General features: G+C 35.1%; 1 protein-coding gene across 6 annotated transcripts in view; it reads left to right on the top strand.

Annotated features, from left to right (window-relative positions):
* The window catches only part of ACBD6 (acyl-CoA binding domain containing 6), a 209,131-nt gene that overhangs the window by 46,114 nt on the left and 137,695 nt on the right, over positions 1 to 25,322 (top strand). The gene's annotated exons all lie outside the window — the stretch shown is intronic.

Here is a 25,322-nt window from a genome sequence, read left to right as displayed (position 1 = left end):
TTTCCTTTCCTTTTTTTTTTTTACTTTTATTATAGATAATGCTGCAATAAACATTTTTCTACTTTTACACACTTATCTAATTATTTCTTTAGAATGAATTCCTAGAAGTCAGTAGCCAAGTTTTATAGTTTCAGTTTCTGATTAATGTCTTAGAATCATTGAACAACACATTATTTGTCTAGGAAGAAATACAGTCTCATGTTTTAGTCACTTGTGACTTTTCATTAATGGTTCATAATCACTGAGTACTCACCATGCATATTGAGTACCTGCTGTGATCATGGCTCCACATTACTGGGTGTTATTCTTCTCTGGGGAAATCTGTGACTACAAACTGTGAGGCAGAGTTGCTTAAGAGTGAAGAGTGGAAGCAATTTATGAGAATATTATTCCATAGGATTTGGAGGAAAAAGAATGAGATATAACTTTAAAATCTTAATGTAGATTGTGCTTTTCCTTTACCTAGCATATGTCTACTTATATTGTCATTGACTGTTAATACTTGTCTCTTCTGTTCTCTCAACTTTAAGCTCCAAGAGGTAAAGAAAACATTTATCTATTTAGGTCACCATTGTACTCCCAGTTAGGGGTAACTGTAAGTTGAATTAATGAATAAATGTGAAATAATGTATTTATACAGTGAAATATGACATCTATTTCCTAGGTTATTTGTAGAATTGTGGCTACTAAGCTTTTAGAATATATATTATGACTGCTAAATATAATGTTTTAAAGCTCTATAGGTAAAACCAGCATTCTCAATTCATTTAATTAAATCATTCCATTTTATATGTCCATACCCTTTCATAAAGTGAGATGGTGAACCACCATTCTGTATCCACATTATGCAGCCTAATTATAAACTCAGGGTCAGACCAATACTGGGAGGCAGCAGACTAATAAATCACTATTACAAATGATATGCCCCAAAGGAGTGTTTACTGGTTACTTTAGCCAACTTATAAATGAATAGCTTCAGACCACAAGTAATTAGATAGGGTCTAGAGTGAAGAATCCTATAAAATGAATGGCAAGTTTTTTGGTATTTGAGAGTGTTACCTCCTTTATGCTGATTTTTATTCTCAGTTATCACTGGTGTTCTCTAGATAGGTTTTTCAACTTTCACTTATAAATAGTGAACGCTAGATAATCTTTAACAACTAGAAGATACGAGTAAATCACTTAGAAGCAGCAAATTTTCTAGACCAATTAGTATTTCTTAAGAGCTCTTGGCATTCAGTCTGTTGTTTTTGTGAATCGGCAAACTACTAATTAAAGGTAAATTTTAATGAAGATTCATCATTATCATTTTAATAGTTAAAACAGTATTTTGCTTACCTTTAAATATGTCCAATAATATATCTTTTAAAGATTTTATTTATTTATTTGACAGAGAGAGCACAAGGGGGGGAGTCGCAGAGGGAGAAGGAGAAGCAGCCTCCTCACTGAGCAGGAAGCCCGATGCCAGGCTTGATCCCAGAACCCTGGGATCATGGCCCAAGCTGAAGGCAGATGCTTAACCAACTGAGCCACCCAGGTGCCTCTTAATTTCTTTCTTTTTTTTTTTTTTAACAAGTGGAGAAACCCAGCAAGTGTTGGGGAAGTGTCAGGCTCTTATTGAATGAGCATTATAATCAAACTGCTAACCTACAGATCACTTTATAGATTGCCAGTAACTGCCAAAAGCCTATGAACCTTAAAAATTTTGATTTAGAAATCAAATACTGTCTTTATTATAATACTGTCTATAAAATACTGTCTAAATTAACCCAAATTAGTTAGTAAAACTATCATCTGCGATAGACTTAGATAAAAGAGTATTTAGGAAAATTAGGTTGGTATTTTTGTTACTGTATAAAATAAAATGATGCCTAAACTTTGAAAAGTTTGAAAATGGCTCAGTTGGTTAAGCATCCAGCTTGGGTTTCAGCTGAGGTCATGATCTCGTGGTCCTGAGATCGAGCCCTGCATGGAGTCCCCTGAGATTCTTTCCCTCTTCCTCTTCCTTCCCTTCTGCCCCTCCCCATGTGTGTGCTCTTCCCCCGCCCAAAATAAGTGAGTAAATAAAATCCTTTTAAAAAATGAAACGTTTGAAAATGGTTAAATGTAGAGACATGGTATAAACTGTGTATTAATCATTGTTTCACTTTTATTATTTACTCTTTGTTCATTATGTTAATAGTTTTTTTCTAAATGTTCTTCTAAATCATGAGATTATTTAATTCAGTGGATTTCCTGATTTAGATTGCATAGGAAAATTACAGAGCAGTAAATGGGTCTAAGACCCTTAAACTTAAAATATTTTAAAATTCTGAATGTGATATGTGAATGTCACGTTCTAATAAAATTCTGATATATACTCTGATAGTAACAGTGTAAGTAAAAAATGCATCCTTAAATAATCATAAAATATTTAAAATGTTTATTTTTTATCCCACTGATTTAGTACCCTTATCAAGATATAAAAATAGAAACAGTTCTGTCAAGGATATTTTCTTTTAAACTTATAATTTCAACTGTGTTATTTTTGTTTTACCAGTTTCTTAAGGATTCTCATTCCTCAACTTTTGGCATCCAATACAGTCTATTGCCTCAGCTCTGTTTTGAGATAGACCTTATTTACTAGATTCTTCTAGAGCTTCTATTAGCCAGGATAGAATGTCAGAAGGAACAAGTATCACTGTAGTGATAGGAATAATTGTTGGCAAATTCAGGAAAAGGGAAAACCCACTTAGGTGAAGATATTCTGAAGTACTTGGTACTTTAGTTTACCAGTTTTACCTTAAGTGTTGAAAGTTGACTATACTAGCTAGACAAAATTCTTCCATAGTAATGTTGTGTTTTTTTTTTTAATTAGTGTTTTTAAAAAAATTTATTTATTTGACAGAGATCACAAGCAGACAGAGAGGCAAGTAGAGAGAGAGGGGGAAGCAGGCTTCCTGCTGAGCAGAGAGCCCGATGCGGGGCTCCATCCCAGGACACTTAGATCATGACCTAAGCCGAAGGCAGAGGCTTAACCCACTGAGACACTCAGGCGCCCCATTAATTACTGTTTTTTGTTTGTTTGTTTGTTTGTTTGTTTTTTAGGATTGTAGAACTCTTGGACATTATTTGCTATAGCTTTTAAGTATCCTTCCTTCTGACAGTTTGGAAGTGATAAAATAGACCCAGATTAGGCTTGCTATTAATAACTTAAGAAATAACCTAATAAGTTGCCTTTTGCAATTACGATGTTTTGGCCAATGCAGTTTAAAAATCACTATTTTATAATACCATGCTTCTTATTTATATTTAACTACATTCTCTCTGAAAGTTTTTTAAAAAAAATCACCAAGTAATATAAGTACTTTGAAAATAAATGACTCCAAATTTATTAATTGCTATGGTGGTTACAACTCCTGTTGTGAGAGACTGCTTCCAAGTCACACGTGTAGTAAATATTTTTATAGAAATACGGTCATAAATAGTCCCAGGAAATCCCTCTTGAATATGCTGTATTTACATTTCAATTTTATGTTGTTGGTTCATTACTTTAAAATTGAATATAATTAGAATAAATAACATGCTAATGGCTTTATTTTACATTTTGAGTCAAAGCTTACTATATTAAACCTTTAGCCCCCCAAATAACATCTTGAGTAAAGACATGCAGTTTACCACATTTAAATGTTTTGAGATCATGTGTGTTCGATTTTTTCCTTTTAAAATTTAAGAGTATTGTATAAATACAACTAGATGTGTAGCAGTCTTTTCCTTGAACAAGCATCCCTCATTTAAAAGAATTCTGAAGAAGAGCAATTCACGAATTAAATAACAAGTTGGCTTAAATTTTTCCTTTTCCCCATGGAACTTGAGGATCTTAGCATTGCATTTATATTTTCAGATGGAGTGTCAAAGTCCTCTTACTGTGTAGGTTATCGTTAAACTAAAATGAATGAATGAGAACACTTTTTAAAAAAATGTAGTAACAGCTATTAGCGAGATCCTAGTCCCTGGTAAAGAGACCTTTATATTGGGAATGGAATAGTCACAAGGACCAGTCTTCTTATTTACTTATCATCGTCAGGATATTTGGTGCTAAACTGTTCATCGGCTATGAGTCCTAGCTCATTCAAGCTGAGTCTCCTTAGTTAAACTGGGATTGAACAGTTTAATCTCTGGCTTTATGAGCTGCCATTTCCTCACAGCCAGGAATATCCTTAACAAACTGCAGGGATATAATTGAGGCAAAATATTAGGAAATGGAACATTATACTTATAATGGAGAAAGTACAAGTAAGTTAAGTTATTGATCATGGTTTCAAAATCAGAAATGTTTAAAGCAGGGGTGCCTGGGTAGCTCAGTTGATTGAGCATGGACTCTTGGTTTCAGCTCAGGTAATGATCTCAGGGCCTTGCTCTGAGCTCAGTGGGGAGTCTGCTTCTCTTTCTCTTCCTCTCCCTCCATGTGCCACACCCCCCCCCACCCTTGCTCGCTCTCTAATAAATAAATAATTTTAAAAAAAAGAAAATTTATTTACTTATTTGACAGAGAGAGGGAACATAATGAGGAGGAGTGGGAGAGGGAGAAGGAGGCTACTTAATGTAGGGCTCAATCCCAGGACCCTGGGATCATGACCTGAGCCAGAGGCAGACCCTTAACAACTGAGCCACCCAGGTACCCTGAAATAAATAAATATTTAAAAAAAGAAGAAGAAGAAGAAGAAGTTGTTTAAGGCAAACTTGAGCCAGATTGCTGAAATACTAGAGATTTCTCTTGAAAAATTGGAATATTTTAAGCTCTCTCTTATATTACCAAATTGTCTGATAAGGTTGTCACTTTCAGTATATTAATACTATAAATGATTTTAAGGGTTATAATATAATTATTTATAGTGGTTTATACTACTGAGGTCCTGAAAAAATCATTACCTTTATTAGGACATTTAAAACTGTATGTTTTTTAAAAATAAAAATTATAAAATGAAAAAAAAAACTGTATGTTTTAAAATTTCATTATGTTCTTTTCTTTTTTTTTTTTTAAAGATTTTATTTATTTATTTGACAGAGAGAAATCACAAGTAGGCAGAGAGGCAGGCAGAGAAAGAGAGGAGGAAGCAGGCTCCCCGCTGAGCAGAGAGCCCGATGCGGGACTCAATCCCAGGACCCTGAGATCATGACCCAAGCCGAAGGCAGCGGCTTAACCACTGAGCCACCCAGGCGCCCAAAATTTCATTATGTTCTAAGTGTGATTGTATTGAGTGTGGAGAGGAACAGTTTTATACTGGAACATGTGTTCGTCTTTATAATGCAGGTTAACAGGAAAATGACAAAAATTTGTTTTAAACTAAAGTTCTGAGGGACCATTAACTCAAATATAAGTTATTCTTAATTTTCAAGTCCTCTGTAACCTATCTGTGGCATTGTGAATTCAGACTTAGCTTTAACTTTATGTACTGTAAATTTGCTTCCATCTGTCGTGCCTTCTCATCGTCCCTCAAATAACAGTTCATTTAGTATGCCTTTCTTTACTCATACTGTTTTCTGAAATGCCTTATGTACTGTTTCTACTACGTGTGTGTTTTTTTTTTTTTTTACCCCCCGATCAGTAAGTACTTTTTAGCCCTCCACAAGCTTCTAGTTCAAACTAATTTTCCCCTCTCTGTAAGTGTTACATTTATTGTTATTCTGTACATTTTAATATTTGATCTTATTTGTCTTATTTTGTTTCTTACCTGTGGCAACATATCTGCTTCTTACGGGGCAGTGTATCCTAAATCCCTGGTAGTACTAAATGTCTTGATAGCAGGTACCTTGACTAACATGCCTTTCAATGATAAGCTTAGTTTTTAAGAGAGGGACTGCTTTCTTACTGTGCTGTAGAAGAGATATTTAAACTAGAATGTATATTACCAACATTGAAAAAAGTGTTTACAGTAGACTTTTATGGAATGATACATTTAGTGTCCATGTGTGTCTGTATGTAACATTTTATTGCATCCAAGTTTTCTTTATTCCTTTAATTTTGCCTCCCTCAAAAGAAGCTACTCATTCTGATTCAACTTAGCCTCTTTCTCAAATGATTGTAATTTTTGTCTGACTACAGATCATAGTTTTCCATAGCACCTGTGTGTGTGATTATTCAGGTCTTGTGAGCAGTAATGGACTGACAGGCAAAGGCAGCTGTAATCTTTTTTCAAGTCTGGTGGGCCAGTGAGCTAGCAACCTCTGATCTCTCACTGAGATGAAGTGAAATGCGGTCATTGAGACCTTTTTTCTGATAGGACTCTGCAGGTGAATGCTGAAAATAGGTAGGTCCTTCTTAGGAAAGGAATTGAGGGTTCAGCCAACCAGGATATTTAGGACTTCCCAGAGTAAGCATATGTAGGACCATATATAGCATGTGGTGGGTATGACCCCTTCTGCTTGCTAAGAGAATCTATTTTTATCAGGTGGTTGGGGCCCTGAACATTCAGGTTTTACCACCAGATTTTAGTCTACCATCTTCCTATTATTTTTCAGATAAGTTTGCTGTTCCTGCTGTCCAGAGTCTCCAGAATTCCAAGGCTCTCTATTTAATGTAATTTCTAAATACCGAGTAGGCTTTTGTTACAGTGAGGTATTATGCATTTATCTGGACTGTGCTAAAGATTAACATTTAGTCATACTCACTGTGTGTGAGTTTTTCTGGTATTCTTCATAGTTAATTGAAAGATAAAGGTAGAAGTATCTTTTAGAATTGCATGTTAGTTGTTCCTGTTTCATGCTTTATCAGTTTCTTATCAATGGAACGTTCTGCATTCTTGCTGTGCCTATAACCAATGTATTCATACTCTTCATGTGCGTTCTTAGGGCGGAATTCCTGGACCAAATGTATCCAAGGTGAAGTTTGCCATGAATTTTCTGAGCTGACCCTCAATAGTAACAGAAAATACCAGAGCAATTACTGCACACACATTAATGGTCCTCTAATCTCCAACCTTGCATGTAATTGCTGCTGTCAAATACAATTACTGTCTGCCCAAGTTTCTTCCCCTGGGGGCAGTCGTGTTGTACCTTGTTATAGAGTTAGAAAATGAGAATAGAGTTTCTGAAACTTTTTGAAGGTTTTGCTTATAAACTGATCTACTTTGAAATATGAAAACTATAAAATTACCTTTAAAATTTTTTTTTATTTTGACTTGAATAAATCTGACAGTAATAAGAGAATAACAAAAGAAGATTTGAAGGTTCATCGAGTGTAATTATATTTCTGAAGAATTAATTATGAATACATTTCCTTTATGGATTAGGACCATGTTGGCCACAGTTCAGGAAATGTAATTCTAAGCTGGTGTTACTTTTTTTTTTAACAATATATATACTAGCTAAAACCCTACATAATCTAAAGTTCCTCAATTTTGTGATTGCAGCAGTAGGACAAGCTGATAATGTAGTAGTTCTAGATTGGAGATTGCCTCCTTGATTGTAGGTTTGGGGAATGAACTATGCAAGTGAGCTTTTCAGCTAATTAAATGTATTCTTTTAGTTAAGCTTTTTTATTTTTAGGTGAAAATTCTTTTCATGTGGTCATAAGTTTCCTAGCTTCTTTAATCATAATTTACTAAACACATTTTATCACTTTCCTTACCTCCCAGGGTTATCATTGTTTGAGTAATCATTGTGACAATGTAATGAGCTTGTAGGTTAGTTAGGTTATAGATGGTTTATTCCTTCCCCTACTGTCTCAAAAATTTATGCTCTTTTAGGTGCTTTTTTTTTTTTTTAAATTGTGGCACCATAATTCACACACTCTACAGTTCACCCATTTGAATTGTTCAATTTAGTGGTTTTTAGTATGTTCACAGAGTTGTATAGCCATTACCACAGTCAGATATGAACCTGCTAAAAACCCTAATGTCCATTAATAGATGAACAGATACACAAAATGTGGTATATCCATACAACAGAATATTATTTGGCTGTAAAAAAAGAATGCAGTACTGATTCATGATGCAATTTGGAAGAATCCTTGTTGTTCCTTGCTAAACTATGCTAAATGAAAGAAGCCATCCACAAAAGACCACATATATTATGACTCCATCTATTTGAGGTGTCCAGAATAGACAAATCTATAGAGACACAGATTAGTGGTTGCTTGGAGCTGGGGGAAATGAAGAGATTGAAACTGATGGCTAAAGAGTATGGAGTTTCTTTCTGAGGTTTTGAAATAACCCTTTAGCTGTCAATTTCAGTCTCCCCATTTTTATTGCCAAGTAATAATCTGTTGTATGGATACACCACATTTTGTGTATCCATTCATTCACTGGTGGACAATCATGCATTGATGACATCATTGATGGATATTTGTGTATCATTCATCCATTGATTGACATCAATGGACATTTTTTCCACCTTTTGGCTATTACAAATAACGCCGCTATGAACAGTGGTGTGCAGGATTTTGTGTGGACATATATCTTCATTCCTCAAGGTATATGCCTAAGAGTAGAATTGCTGGGTCAAATACTAACTCTGTTTTTAACTTTCTGAGGCACTGCCAGGCTATTTTCCAAAGTGGGTACAAATTCTGCATTCCCATCAACAGTGTATGAGGTTCTGATTTCTCTTCATCTTTGCCAACACTGGTTATTTTCTGATTTTCTGATTATAGTCACCCTAGCAGGTATGAAGTAGTATCTTATTGTGGTTTTCATTGGCATTTCCCTGATGTGTAATGATGTTAAGCATTTTTTCGTGTGCTTTTTGGCCATTTATATATCTCTTTTAAAAATCATACTTCTATTCCTGTAGGACTGCAATCTTGTATTTAGAACTTTAGTGGTTGTCTGTACTAATTTTCTGTCTCCAAGTTGTTCCAACACAGACTTTTAGCTTCTATTAGAAGATTCCTAATGATGCAAATATACAATTTGTGAAGTCAGCCCAACTTTTTTACTCTGGTTATTAGAAGCTTCTTTCTATATGAGGTCAAAATCTATTTCAATGTTTTATTTTTATTATTGTTGTTTTCTCCTTTGTTCTGTTTTGTAGCCTTCTAGGCCTAAATCTCAATTCTTTACCTACACAAGAGTCCTTTATTAATAGTTTTAAAACAGCTTTTAGGTTTCCTCTTCTTCAGGCTAGGTATCTGAAATTTCTAAAATTGTTTTCCATTCCCATTGCCATCAAGCCTTACCACTATCCCAGTCATTCTGGTGTGAACAAGTTTCGGTTTCTTAGCATCTCTTACAGAATATCTCTTGGAATTGAACAGACTATTTGAGATATAGCGTTACCACTATAGAATAGAACTTTTCTCTCATTTGAGTTCTGTATTTCTGTGATGTAGCTTAAAATTACTTTAACTTTTTTTTGGCAGCCACATTAAAATGTTAATTTTTTTTTTTTTACACTTTCAGAGAACTACAATCCCGTCTTTTTTTTTTTTTTTTAACAGATTCTGTTATGCAGTGTCTATTGTGTTATGTTCAGTATTTTATGTGTCTTCATATTAAATTACATTTATTTGTTTCATTATATTCAACATTAGGTTTTTTTCAGATCATGAGTGTGTCATTTATTTATGATGTCTTTTTCATTGATCCTGTCGTCAGGAAATTTGATTAGCATTCTTTTTTGTATCTTGAGTCAACTATTGATGAAGGTGGTATATAGGATAGGGTCAAAGACTGACTTTGCCTGGAGAAACTTAACTGGAGATTGATATTGATCCATTTATACATGCCTCTTGGTTAAGACACTCATTAGTGATAAAAATAATAATTAGCTATATTTACTCTTTGACTGTGCTGTGAATTATGTTAAGTGCTTTAGATATTTTATTTATTTTTTAAAAAGATACTATTTATTTATTTATTTGACCGAGAGAGAGAGAGAAGGAGCAGGAACACAAGCAGTGGGAGTGGGAGAAGGAAAGCAGGCTCACCGCAGAGCAGGAAGCCCGATGCGGGGCTCGATCCCAGGACCCTGGGATCGTGACCTGAGCCGAAGGCAGAGGTCTAATGACTGAACCATCCAGGAGCCCCAGATTTTATTTAGAGAGAGGGAGAGAGAGCATGTGAGCAGGAGGAGGGGCTGAGGAAGACCTGAGCTAAAGGCAGATAGATGCTTAACAGCTGAGCCACCCAGGTGCCCCGAGAGTGAATTTTAGTTATATATTAATTTTAGAGTGAGACATATTGTATTGAAATACTACTCTGCCACTTATTAGTTATGTAACTTAAGGAAAAATTATTAACTTCCTACCTTTCAGGGGTTTTTCTTCCAGAAAATGGAAATAATAATCTTTGCTTTATAGGGTTATGGTGAGAACTAAATAAAATATCTGAAGGAGGGTGCCCTGCCTGTGTGGCTCAGTTGGTTGGGGAATCCAACTTTTGATTTTGGTTCAGATCATGGTCCCAGTGTCATAGCATCAAGTCCTGTGTCAGGCTCCAGGCTTAGTGTGGAGTCTGCTTCTCCCTCTCCCAGTACTCCGTTTGTATTCCCTCTCTCACTGTCTCTCTTTATGCTAATTAAATAAATTTAAAAATCACTCTCATGTAAAAATACACCTTCTTTGAAGCTGTGGCTTGTTTTTCTTATCCATTTATTCATGTACCCAGCAAATATTTATTAAGTGTCTTCTGTGTACCAGACACTGTTCTAAGTTCCTCGGATACATCAGTAAGTAAAAGTAGACAAAAACTTTTACCCTTGTGGGGCTTAAATTCTACACAGGAAGACAAGGGATTGAAGTATAATATAGAGCATTGGGTTATAGCTCTAAGTAGGATGGTCAGGGTACGATGAATTGAGAAGGACAATACTTGAATAAGGACGTTAAATTGGTAAGGGAGTGAAGTACGTGGGTAATTGGTAGAAAAGATTCCTACTCATTCCTCCTTGAAGCTGTTCTGCAATATAGTAGGACCAAAGACAGTTACTTAAGATGCTTTTTGATTATTCTAGAGGATCTAAAATACAGAGTCTGGGGAGATGCTTGTGGAAGTGCTTCTTTATTAATCTTTCTATACCGCAGGTACTACAGCTTTACCTAGATGTCTGTCTTTAGCTTATATCTGAGTAAGAGGAAGGGCCTTTTAGAGGCCAAGGAAATTTTTTTTAGCCTTTTCTTACCATTCATCAGTTTTTCTACTTTTTTTTTTTTCAAATGGGAAGCCAGAGAATCCACTAAAAGTTAAGAATATTTCTAGATATTTATCCTCAATAAGTTTCTTTGAATGAATTGTAATTCCCAAGAGGACATAATGCTTTAAGTTTGCATTTCAAGAAGCTACGGAAAGAACAAAAAATCAAATTTTTTTTTAAAGATTTTATTTATTTATTTGACAGAGAGAAATCACAAGTAGATGGAGAGGCAGGCAGAAAGAGAGAGAGGGAAGCAGGCTCTCTGCTGAGCAGAGAGCCCGATGCGGGACTCGATCCCAGGACTCTGAGATCATGACCTGAGCCGAAGGCAGCGGCTTAACCCACTGAGCCACCCAGGCGCCCAAAAAATCAAATTTTAAAAAGTAGATAAGTGGAGAAGCCAATAAAGTAGAAAACAGATGTGTGCAGGAAAAAGACCATTAAAGCCAAGAGTTGGTTCTTTGAAAAGATTGATAAAACCCTAGTAAGAATGATCAAGAAAGAAGAGAAAAAAGACAGATGGTCAGTGTTAGGAATGCAGAATGGACACCACATATGTCGAGGAATCAAAAAATAAGTAGATCTTATGAACAGCTTTAGGCAAATGAATTGATGATTTAGAAAAAATGGACACATTTTTTAAAACATCTCAAGTAAACCACTAACTTACCAAAGCTGACTAACTATGAAATGGAACATCTGAATAGTTCTGTATCTGTTAAGACATGGAAACATTCCGGGCTCATGGACTGGGAGAACAAATACTGTTAAAGAAGGTGAGTTTTAAAGAACTTACTGCAATGAAAACCTCTGGCTCAGATAGCTTAGCTGGTACATTCTTTCAGTTGTTTAAGGAAGAAATAACTGCCAGTCTTACATAAATTCATCTAGGAAATAGAAAAAGGGGAAACACTTCTCATTTCATTCTTTAAGACCAGAATAAACTTGACACCTGGCAAGAACGATACAAAAAAGGAACAATACAGATCAGTTATTCACATTAACATGGGTGAAAAAAAAATTAAAAATATATTAGCAAATCAGATCTAGCAGCGAATAAAAAGAATAACACAGCGTCATAGTAGAGTTAATTCTAGGGATGTAAGAGTGGTTTATCTTTTGAAAAGCAGTGTAATTTGTCATACTGGCAGAAGAAAAGAAATGATACGATCATCTCGACAGACAAAAGAAGAGTCAACAAAATTTAATACACATTTAGGATAAAAACCATTAATAGCTGTTAATAGAAGAGAACTTTCTTAATCTCATAAAGGATATTTATAAAAGCCTATAGCAAACATCAAACTCCAATACTTCTAATGTTTGGATGTTTGTTAAAGGTTTTCAGTCTGTAAGTTTGCGCATCTGATGAGTTCATAAATATGTGTTTTAAAAGTAACAATCACAAAACAATAGATGCCATATTTCTTGAGAGCTATCCATCCATAAGGTAACATTAATTCAGGGCGCCTGGGTGGCTCAGTGGGTTAAAGCCTCTGCCTTCGGCTCAGGTCATGGTCCCAGGGTCATGGGATCAAGCCCCACATCGGGCTCATCAGGCTCTCTGCTCAGCAGAGGGCCTGCTTCCCTTTCTTTCTCTCTGCCTGCCTCTCTGCCTACCTGTGATCTCTGTCTGTCAAATAAATAAAATCTTAAAAAAAAAAAAGTAACATTGATTTCTACTTGTGAATTTCCTGATGACAATTAATATTTTCCTATGTACTTAAAATTAAAATATGAATCAATATAAGTTGATTTAATTACTTGAATTCTGCTTGTATCAAACATACTACTTTGGTTGATGGGATCATATCAACTAGATTTTGAGCTGTAAATCAAGAAGTATAATTTGTAGCAGTCAGTGACATGTAACTCCATTTTATATCCAACTGGCTTGTTTGTGCATTTGAGTAATGGAATCTAGGTCATAGGCCTGCATATGGTTGCTACAAGGTAGTCTTGAGAAATGAGGTTTTTTCAGGTTTCTGCTTTGGAAAGTTGAGATCCACAACATGGAAAGTTACTAAAATGTTGAGATAGTGTTCAAAAGACTTTGGTAAGCCACAAATAGCAGATGTTCGCTAAACTTGTCTTGCTTTGGGATGCCTCACTGGCTCAGTTAATAGAACATCTGACTCTTGATCTTGGGGTCATGAGTTCAAGTTCCACATTGGGGCTAGAAATTAGTAAAATAAACTGGTCTTGCCTTATCAATCTCTGTACTTCTCTTTCAGATATCATCCATTCATCCTATTAAGATAGTTGGTTGAATAGAGGTAGAAGTAATGGAAAAGAGAATGGAATAGAAATACACCCAGTTTAAACTTTAAAAAAGGGGAAATAACCTAGTTTGGTACTAGTAACCTATCTGTTTGTGTATTCCCATTCATGTATTCCATAAAAAATCACTTGCGGCTTTTGGAATCCTGGGAAGAATGGCAGTGGCTGTAGCATAGTTTTTGAATATTCCCGAATGCTGCCTTAACAGAATAACCAGAATAGCATAACCAAAAGCTCTTAGGCAATATCTCTCTAAGAACTAGTTGATTAGATAAAATTAGAACAAACCATCAAGATTAGTGTAGCATTGGGATCTCCATAGGAGGAAGCAGTAGGGAGTCTGACCTGAGAATGGCGTGATCCTAAAATTGCCAGCAGGTAGTTTATTTTACTTTTTTGCTAACAGATAGTTTAGAGGATTTTGCACACTTCATTTCTGAGTTTAAAAGGTTCATGGTAAGGTTCTTTAGAGCTGTCTGGGCACTGTTCCAAAATTGCCAGCCAAATTTCCCTTCCAGTATAAAACCCTACTCTGAGAGTAATCTACTGGGAATTTAATCACAACCAAGCAGGACAATGATAATAAAAACAAAAGGGAAAAAAAACAAAAAACAGATAAAAGGGGGAAAGGGGACCAGAGCCAAGTACTCTTGAAAGTATCTCAATGGCCAGATTTTTAAGTACTTTGTGAAAATAACAGAAAGGAGTGGTATAGCCTCCCCAAATCTTATCCCAATCCACATTTCAGTGTTAAAAATTCAAGAGCATTAATTTCAAGTAAAGATGAGTAACAGGATTGTGCTTGAATTCTACAAATCCTACAAAGGTACTGTAATTCAGGATTGTCCTTTTTGTTTTATTAGAAGTTGTATTAGTGGTGGAATAAATGAAAGTACGCTAATATTTTTATGGGCCCTAGGAAGATTGCAGTATTGCATTCCAAAGAGTAATACCGTATTATAAGGTCGAGTGCTATTAGTAGTATGAGTACCTGTTTCACTATAGCTTTACCAAATTGGATGATTGGTTATCCTAATGCAATTAGTTTAAAATTCATTGCTCATTGTTTTAATTTGCAATTTTAATTATTTAAAATATTTATTTTAATTCAAGTATAATTAAGATGCAGTATTCTATTGATTTCAGGTGTACAGTGATTCAACAATTCTATGTATTACTCAGTGCTCATCATAATAAGTGTACTTTTTACTCCCTTTACCTATTTCACCTACCTGCCCTCTGGCAACTACCAGTTTGTTCTCTATATTTAATAGTCTGGGGATTTTTTGGTCTCTTTTTCCTTGTTTTGTTTCTTAAGTTCTACATATGAGTGAAGTTATATGGTATTTGTCTTTTTCTGACCTACTTACTTCACTGAAAACACTATTTAAGAAAGGTAGATGCACCCATGTTTATTGCAGCATTATTTACAATAGCCAAGAAATGGAAGCAACCCAAGTATGCATCCACACAATGGAATATTAGTCAGCCATAAACAAGAATGAAATATTGCCATTTACAACAAATGGATGGATCTAGAGGGCTTAGTTTGTATTTTTTTTTTTTTTAAATGGTAAGACGTGTTGAACATTTCCCCAAGTGTTGGTATAACATGGTCTGTTTAACCTTTGGATCCTAATGTTTTTCTTACATTTGTGATCATTTGGTTATATTGCTTATCATATTATAGAAATAGTAACCATTTGCTTAAAATACAGTTTCTTCTAACTTATTTTTACTACATTATTACAGAAATGTTAGTTTAAATATTTTAATGTTGATCTTTTATTATTTTCTTTGATGCTTAAATTCTAAAAAAGCTCTAATTTCTGAACAGATATGATATGATATGATATTCAGAATAATTTTCCAAAGAACATTTAAATATTGATCATTGTTACATTTCTATAAACTCATAATAACCTGAGGTTAGTTTTCTATGAGAGACCTTTTAAAGTAGCATTATTTTGAGTAAAAATACTTCATAAAGGTAAGTGTTTCACATATAGTGCTTTATATACACTGGAAAGTGGGCATGTGTACAAGGAAAAATCTTGTGTACCCTTATTATTGTTTGTTTTAGAGAGGGAGAAGGGGTAGAGGGAAGAAGCAGAGAGAAAATCTTGAACAGGATCTCATGATTGTGAGATCATGACCTGAGTGGAAATCAAGAGTTGGACACTTAACTGACTGAGCCCACCCAGGTGTCCCTGTCCTTTGTTTTAAAGTTTCCTAGAACCGAACAGTTGACAATAGCCAGGAAATTAAGAAGACAAAATTAATATATTTATTCTTAAATTCCATTATAGAGTGGTAAAAGAACAACTTATTTTTTGTTTTGCTATACAGTGAGGAAATTTGTTTGGTGAATCATAAGGATTCTCTAAGAGTCCTATTGACCATATTAATTATCTGGAAAAATTATCTCCTATATTTTGGTGGTAAAAAATACTTGGTTAAAAAAGTTTATTTTTAAGTTTTTTAATATTTAAAAAATCTGCATCACTTTTTAAGCTATTATATGTAGTCTATAAGCAAAAAATTGTAGGGAATGCTGAAATTTGGAGGCTTGGCTAGAATATCTACTTAGACATTATTTCTGCTTTCTTTGCTCTAAAAATTATTTTCTAATTATAGTTTAAGCATTTATGTAACAGTTCTAGATTATTAAATTGGCATCCTTATTAAATGTCCATTGTAGTTAAGGGTTTAGGAGTTGATTTTTTTTTTTTTTACTATACTGTTTGTAGTTTTAAGAGGGACTAAGGTTAATAGATTCAGGCATCTGGTAACTCAGTTGGTTAAATGACTGCCTTCAGCTCAGTTGATGATCTTGGAATCCCCGGATCAAGTCCCATATCAGGCTCTCTGCTCCTTGGGGAGTCTACTTCTCCCTCTGACTTTCGCCCTTCTCATGCTCTCTCTCTCTCAAATAAATAAATAAAAATCTTTAGAAAAAATATATGTATTTATGAAGTTTATCTTTCTTGTGAAAATTTTTAAAGTAATTATTTATTTTTAAAAGAGATTCACTTGTTTATTTTTTTTTTTTTTTTTTTTTAAAGATTTTATTTATTCGATAGACAGATCACAAGTAGGCAGAGAGGCAGGCAGAGAGAGAGGGGGAAGCAGGCTCCCTGCTGAGCAGAGAACCCGATGTGGGGCTCGATCCCAGGACCCTGAGATCATGACCTGAGCCGAAGGCAGCGGCTTAACCCACTGAGCCACCCAGGCGCCCCTCACTTGTTTATTTTAAAGAGAGACAGAGCATGAGCCCTACTGGGAGGGGCAGAGGGAGAAGGAGAAAGAATCTCTGTCAGACTCTGTGCTGAGCATAGAGCCCAGCACAGTTCTGGATCTCTTGATCATGACCTGAGCCAAAACCAAGAGTCAGACGCTTAACCAACTGTGCCACCTTGGCACCCCTCTTGTGAAATGTTGTCTATCTATTTTTAAAGATTTTATTTATTTATTTGGCACAGAGAGAGAGATCACAAGCAGGCAGGAAGAGAGGAGGAAGCAGGCTCCCTGCCAAGCGGAGAGCCGGATGCGGGGCTCAATCCCAGGACCCTGAGATCATGACCTGTGCTGAAGGCAGAGGCTTAACCCACTGAGCCACCCAGGCACCCCCCACCCCCAATCTTGTGAAATTTTAGAATTAGTACTGTTACAAATAACATTTTCATGGTAGGTTTTTTGGGTTTTTTTTTTTAAGATTTTATTTATTTGTGGGAGAGAGAGAGAGAGAGTACAAGCAGGGAGAGGGAGAAGCAGACTCAGCGCTGAATGTGGAGCCTGATGCAGGGCTCCATCTTACCCCTCGGAGATCATGACCTGAGTTGAAATCGAGAGTTGGATGTTAACTGACTGAACCACCCAGGAGCTCCTCGGTTTTTGTTGTTATTGTTGTTTTTAACACTCATGACAGATACTACTGAGATGAGATTAATATTCTTATTCTGGTATGTGGAAATGAATATTCATGTTTAAGGAAAAAATTACAGTGAGTATTTGTGAAGAATTATTAGAATAGTATTCTTTTTTAAGGACTATAGTATTAGTCTGTGTAATTGATTAAATTTTCATAATTTATCATAAATCAGCCTCAAAAAATCTGTTACATGTTTACTCTTGAAGTTTGCTTCTGAACCAAGTACTTAAATTTTTTTTTACATTACACTTAAGAAACTGAACAAAATTTTAATTCAGAGTATTGTCAGTGTATAATAATGGTTTCTGAAGTTGCTTGAAGAAGTAGCATAGTTTAACAAAGAACACAGGCTTTGGACATCAGAAGAGCTTGATTTGAATCTTGATTTTGCCACTTACTATGTGGCAGTGGGTACTTCATATCTCTTATCTTCAGCTTTCTAATCTATAAAATGGAAATATATTTCAGCAAATATAAGACAGTTATTAAGTTCTTGAGATTTTTGAAAAATTCTGGATGTGTCTTAAAATTGATAGTGTATTGATAGTGTATATGTTTTTTGTTTCTTAGCATTACAGAAAATAATGGTACTTCTTATAGTTGATGTTAAGTGAAATGTAGTAAAAATGCCAACTTTCCAGAATTGTTTTGAAGTTGGAATTGGATAGTATATATAAAGTGCAGAGCACTTAAGTTTTATTTTTATTTTCTTTTTTCTTAATGACAAGAGTTCTGGTAAGTTTCTTGTTTGGTTTTGGGATTGGTTGCTTTAGCAAGAGATTCTGAAATTTAAGTGTCTTAGATAAAGACTTATTGTTCATTATTATAAGTCCCCACATCAAAGCATCTTGCTATCTTTATTACTGAAGCACTTTTGCTTTGGAGAAATGGCTGTGTTTTTGGCTCATAATTATTATTACATTAATTAACCCTTATATAGTGTCCTCTTTGGGCTGGGCACTATTCTGTTTTACGTACGTATTTTATATCTTCAAACACCCACATAGGATGGGTAATAATATTCTATTTTTACAAAGGAGGAAAGAGGGGCAGAGAGTTTAATTTACCCAAATGTCTACAGCTAGACCTATAAACAAATTAAGCAAACAAACTAATAAAAGAGAAGCCAAAAAAGGTAGCACATGGAGGCAAGAAACCCCCTCCATGCATATATTAGCCTGATAATCTTTGGAATAGTTATTTTTCAGCTGGAAAAGAATGCTTCACAAGGTTTTAAATCTTGACTCTGCAACTGGCTAAGGTAGAATCTGAATCAAGCGATAAAGACTCAGCCAACAACTTATCCTTTCCCCTTTGAGTGAAGGAGCTTTTCACTGCCTCAAATAATACAGTCTGAGGCAATGTAAGAATTGGCAAATTTTATCCTGTTGGCTGCCAAATTGGAGGCTCTTTCTTTAACTGCTGATGTAACATAAAAATAACCTAATGGATTTTGAGTAGAGAGAAATGGAATAAACTTTTTCAGCCTCTATGAGAAACCTCTCATTGGAGTGGAAATGGGAGGGTAAGGTAGCCAAAGTTTACCGTTCTTGTAGATGAAGTACATGGAGAGCAAAACTAATGCATCTTTGGCAGCTTTATTCTGAATTCAATCTGATAATGGCAGATTATTTTTTAAATATTATTTCTGCTTAAGACATAATCTCTCCCCTTCTCCTCCAAAAAAGTTGTTACCAGCATTCTACCATGCACAAAGCTTTAGAAAGAGAAATTAATCCCAGGAAGAAGAGATATTGTTAAAATACACTATCAATCAGATTATGGAGCCATTTTTTGCTAAAGATTTTAATTAAAGCTATAGTATGCTTTATATACAAAGATATTCATCATCTTTGTTTATGAGTGAAAAATTGAAAATAACCTAGACAACTATTAGATAATAGTTAAGTAAATTATGCATGGAATATTATACTAGTTTTTTAATTAATGTTTATGGGACTTCTCCTGGGTGCTGTGGAGTAATGGGGGTGAGATTTACTCGTTTGCCTGAAACTATAAGAATTCCAGACACAATAGATGAAAAATAGTGATTTTTCAGACATAATAAAAGTAGTATACAACTAGTAAAGAAGGGAAACAAAATGAGCCCTATATATTGCCTCAGCTTATGGCCTGGAAATAATTTCCAGGCTACAGTGCAGGGAAGAGGCACCCAGTAATTTGAGCTGGAAAATGGAAGCAGACTACTAGAGAGCAACTTCTTGCACAAAAAGAGAGAGTGTTCCATAGATGTGCAGAGGGGTCCCTTTGCCTGAATGCTAATACTGTGTGAGAGAGGGAACTAACAAGCCGAGGAAAGAAATGCAGGGAAGCAGTAAGCCAAACAATTCCTGGAATTGAGGTAGGACTGAGAATATTTCATTTGCTACTAGTCAGAGTGGGAAGAACATGTGGTACATAGAACATAATACTGTAGAGGCCTCAGAAGGATTTCACTTTAGTAGTGAGGTTAAGTGAAGCTCTGGACCAAAGGCTGTTCTGTCCCCACCTTAACAGAACTCTGAAAGTGAGTCTTGAAAGGATCAAATTGATTCCGTGTAACTGAATTCATGCCAAAACAAAGTCTAACATAATTTAAAGAATACAAAATAGCAAGTGAGCCTAATAAAAATGAAGGACAGAGCATAAAAAGACTATAAAAAAAGAACAGAGCCCCTGTCAACTGTGGGAAAATATCAAGCAATATGGCATGTATATAACTGGAGCCCCAATAAGAAGAGGAAAAGTAGGAAACAAAGGAAAAGATAGAAAAAAATTAATATATTGTTGGCTGAAATTTTAAACATTTGATGAAAACTATAAACCAAAGTTTTTCAGCCTTTGCACCATTGATATTTAGGGCTGGGCAATTCTTTGTTATAGAGGGCTGTCCTGTGCTTTGTAAGATGTCTAGCAGCATCTCTGGACACTACTCACTAGACCACCGACTTGTGACAAGTAAAAATTGCCCCAGATGGTTGCCAGATATCTTTGAGCAAGGATGGGAGGCAAAAAACATCTCCCCTAATTGAGAATCACTGCCATAAATTCATAGATCCAAGAAGTTCAATGAGTCCTAAGCAGGAGAAACAGAAAACCATACTAAGATGTAAGATAATCAGATTGTTGAAAACTGGGGGAACAAAGAAAATCTTAAAGCATCCAGGCAAAAAACAAACATGATACAGAAGAGCAAAGATAAGAACTACCCCAGACTTTTTCAGAAGTCTGAAGCCAGTAGGGACAATATCAGAAGGAAAAAAAATCTATCAACTTTTAATTCTATACCAGTTAAAATAGGTTTCAAAAATGAAGGTGAAATTTACTGACCATGTTAATGGGCATTAGAAAAAACCTACTGGTAACATTACACTCAATGGTAAAAGACAAAAAGCTTTCTTCTTCAGATGAGGAATAAGATAAAGATGTTTGTTGTTACCACTGCTACTCAACATTGTACTGTAAATTCTAGCCAGAGCAATTAGACAAGAAAAAGATGAGTCGCATCCAAATTGAAAGGGAAAAAGGAAAACTCTTTCTGTTGACGAATAGCATGATTCAATGTATAGAAAATTTACAAGAGTTTACAAAAAACCTGCTAGAGTTAATAGACAAATTCAGCAAAGTTACAAGATACAAGAGTGACATATACCATCAATAAACCCCCCAAAATGGAAGCTAAGGAAACAGTTCCATTTATAATAGCATCCAAAAGTATAGATACCTGGGAATAATTTTAATCAAGAATGGGAAAGATCTTACACTGAAAACCAAAACCCATTGCTGAAACAAATTAGCAAAGAGCTAAATAAATGGGGAGATATCCCATGTTCACAGCTCGTGAGATTTTATTGTGTTAAGATGGCAGTACTACCCAAAATACCTGCAGAATCAGTGCGATCTTTATCAAAATTCTAACTTCCATTTTTGCAGAAATGAAAGAACCAATTCTCAGATTCGTATGGAATTGCAGAGGGCTCCAAATGAACAAAACAGTATTAAAAAAGAACAGAATTGGAGGATTCACACTTGAATTTCAAAACTTGATAAAAAGCTACAGTAATTAAAACAGTTTGGTATTGGCACAAGGATAAACTTAGAGACCAGTGGAATAGAATTGAGTGTGTAAATAAACTCTCATATTTATGATCAATTGATTTTCAGTAAGGATTCCAAGACCATTCAATGAAGAAGGAATAATCTCTTAAACAAAAAATGCTTGAGACAACTGGATATCCACACGCAAGAACATGACGGTGCGTTTCTTTCTCACACTATGTACGAGAATTACCTGAAACGGGATCAGTGATCTGAGTAACAAGTTAATAAAACTCTTTAAAGTAAACATAGGGATATATCTTCATGATTTTGGATTTGCCTATGGGTTCTTAGACACAACAACAAAAACACAACCAGAGGAAAAAATAGGAAAGTAGAACTTGATCAATATTTAAAACTTTACTGCTTCAGAAGTACTCAAGAACCTGAAAAGACATCCTACAGAATGGGAGAAAATATTTGCAAATCATATATCTGATCAAGAGCTAGTATCCAGAATACATAAATAACTTCTACAATTCAGCAACAGAAGATAATAACTAATAAATGGGCAAAGGACTTTTATAGACATTTCTCTGAAAAGAAGAGCCCACAATCATATGAAATTAGTTATTAGGGAAATGCACATCAAAACACCAGGATAACTACTTCACATAGACTAAGATAACCATAATGAAAAGATAGTGACAAGTGTTGGCAAGTATGTGGAGATATTAGAAGCATCCTACGCTGCTAGCAGGAATGTAAAGTAGTGCAGCTGCTGTTGAAATAGATTTGATTGCTTCTCAAAAACCAAAAAAACAAGTTGGGGTTGCCTTTGGGGGAGAAGGAACAACGGAGCGACTGCGTGGGGTTTATGATTTTCTTTTGGGATCATAAAAGTGTTTGCAGACTAAATAGAGGTAGTAGTTGTACAGCATTGTCAATGTACTAAATCCCACTCACTTGTACACTTTAAAATGGTTAATTTTGTTCTGTGCATCTAACTGATAATACCAAAAAAAAGGGTAAAATAAATACTTTCACACAAATAAAAGATAATTCATTGCTGACTATAATAAATACTATAATAAATAAATACTATAATAAATAAATATTGTGTTCTTGCCTCTAGTCTTCCCCCCTGATATATTTTAATGAGCCTTCAGCAGAGAACACTTAAATTTTCTAACATTCTAAGCATACATTTCTAATATTCTAACCATACCCTCACCACAGGGCCTTTGTATATTTTATATTATTTATATTATATTATACGCTCACTTCTTTATTTCCCTTATGTCTTTATCCGAATGACCTTCTCTGTGAGGCCCTAAAATTGTAATTCTCTTCCCCACATTTTTTCCATAATACTGATCACTTTTTAATATTAGAAAACTTACTTATTTCTCTTTCTCTCAGGCATTACCTGATTTCAGTGTGTATCCTACAAATTTGCTCTATTTGTTCATTAGTTCTGTCAGTTTCTTGTATGTCTGTATGTGTGTATGTAGAGTGGATCTTTAGGTATAAGATCATGTCATATGTGAATGGAGATCTTTTTACTTCTTCCTTTCCAATTTGGATACCTTTTTTTTTTTTTCTTGCCTGATTGGTCTGGCTAGGCCTTTTTTTTTTCAGTGTTCCAAGATTCATTGTTTATGTACCACACCCAGTGTTCCATGCACTACGGCTAGGACTTTCAATACTGTGTTGAATAGAAGTGTTAGGAGTAGGCATCCTTGCATTGTTCCTGATCTTTAAGGAAAAGCTTTCAGGTTTTTTTTTACTATTGAGTATGAGGTTACTATGGGCTTTTCACACTTGGCCTTTGTTATGTTGAAATAGCTTCCTTCTATTTCTAGTTTATTGAATGGGTTGTTTGTTTTTTTTTTCCTTAATCATGAAAGGGTGTTGAGTTTTGTCAAATACTTTTTTTTCTGTACTAATTGAGATGATCACACAATTTTTCTCCATTTTGTTAATATGGTATATTCCACTGATCAGTTTTTATGTGTTGAACCACACTGTCCGTAAGTTCACAGGAATAAATCCCACTTGGTCATGGTATGGTATATAATCCTTTTAATGTACTGCTGTATTCAATTTGCTAGTATTTAGTTGAGGATTTTTTCATCAGTATTCCTCAGATATTGCTCTATAGTTTTCTTCTAGTTTCTGTGTCTGCCTTCGGTATTGAGGTAATGCTGGCCTCATAAAATGAGGTTAGGCGTGCTGCCTCCTCTTTAGTTTTTTGGAAGAGTTTAAGAAGGGAGGGAAAAATGAAACAAGATGAAAGCAGAGAGGGAGACAGACCAAAAGAGACTCTTAATCTCAGGAAAAGACTGAGGGTTGCTGGGTGGGGGGGCGGCGGAGGGAGGGGGTGGCTGGGTGAGGGACATTGGGGAGGGTATGTGCTATGGTGAGAAAAATATATATATTTGATTTTATTCTAATTTACTAAAAAATACACATAGGAAATTTTTAAAAAAGAAGGATTGGTGTTAATTCTGTAAATGTTTGGTAAAATTCTTTAGTGAAGTCTTCTGGTCCTGGGCTTTTCTTTTTTGGGAGATTTTAAGTTTCTGATTCTGTTATGCCCAAGTTTTCGTGTCTGAGAGACCACCAAGGAGCCATCACTGATGCAATCACACGAGGGTTTATTCGACAAGCTAAAGCTCGGGCCCAAGTATACCTGACACAGCGGAATAGGGACTTGGACCCTGATAAGGCAGGGGTATTTATGGGTCATTACAAGAGGTTGGGGTGGGGGGAGGTAAAATTTCAAACTTTCCTGTAGCAAGCTCATTAGCTGTTGCCAGGCTGTTTACAAATTTCAGATTTTCCTGCAGCAAGCTGATTAGCTGCTTCCGGGCTGTTTACAGGGTTGGGTACTTTCCTGGAACTAAAGCAGGGTGGGGTTCTAGAACTAAGGTAAAGTAGGGGAAAGTTCAGCCTTTGGTCGCAGGGGCCTAAGATGGCTGCCAAAGCTAAAACGGCTGTACTTGTGCTAATGCTAAACTCGAGGTGGGATGCCTTAATTTTCTTGGCCTCCACAATTCAATCTCTTTAATGGTTATAGGTTTCTTCAGATTTTTTTATTCATAATTTTATCATGATAGGTTATATATGTGTAGGAATTTATGCATTTCTTCTAGGTTATCCAACTTGTTGATGTATAATTATTCATAGTATCTTAAAAATACTTTTTTAATCCTATGTTACCAGTTGTAAAATCTCCTTTTTAATTAATGATTTTAGTTGCTTACTGTCATTTTTCTTCGTTAATATAGAACAGTTTATTTCATTTTTTCAGAGAATAATATTCTGTTGTACAGATGTTCTGCATTATATTTGTTCACCTATTGAAAGACATCTTGTTTGCCTCTAGGCTTTGCCAGTTATAAAAAGAACAACAACTGCTTTAAACATTGATGTTTTGTGGATATGAATTTTCAGTTTTGGTGGGGTAAATATGTAGAAGCAAGATTGCTCAATCGTGTATGCATAAGACCGTGTTTAGTTTTAGAAGAACTGCCAAACCAACTTCCAAAGTAGCTGTTCCATTTTGCATTTCTTCCAGCAATGAATGAGAGTCCCTGGTGGTTTCATGTTTTTACCAGCATTAGGTGTTATCAGTCTTTTGTATTTTAGCCGTTCTGAGAGTTTTTTAGTGGTATCTCATCATTGTTTTAATTTGCACTTCCCTAACAATGTATGATGTTGGACATCTTTTCATTTGCTTATTTGCCATCTGTATCTTCTTTGGTAAGTTGTCTGTTCAGATCTTTTGCTAATCTTAATTTTCTGCTTTTTGGGAATATTGAGAATCAGAATATTTGATTTTGGAAAGTCTTCCAATAACAATTTGTTTCTTTTTTCATTTATTTTAGACCATAACCTCCTTTCTTCTCTCTCTTCCACCTTCTCTCCTTCCTTCTTGCCATCTAAAAATATTTAT

The sequence above is a fragment of the Mustela nivalis genome, assembly GCF_964662115.1.
Source record: "Mustela nivalis genome assembly, chromosome: 16".
Lineage (NCBI taxonomy): Eukaryota > Metazoa > Chordata > Mammalia > Carnivora > Mustelidae > Mustela > Mustela nivalis.
This window is presented reverse-complemented; position numbering and strand designations above follow the sequence as displayed.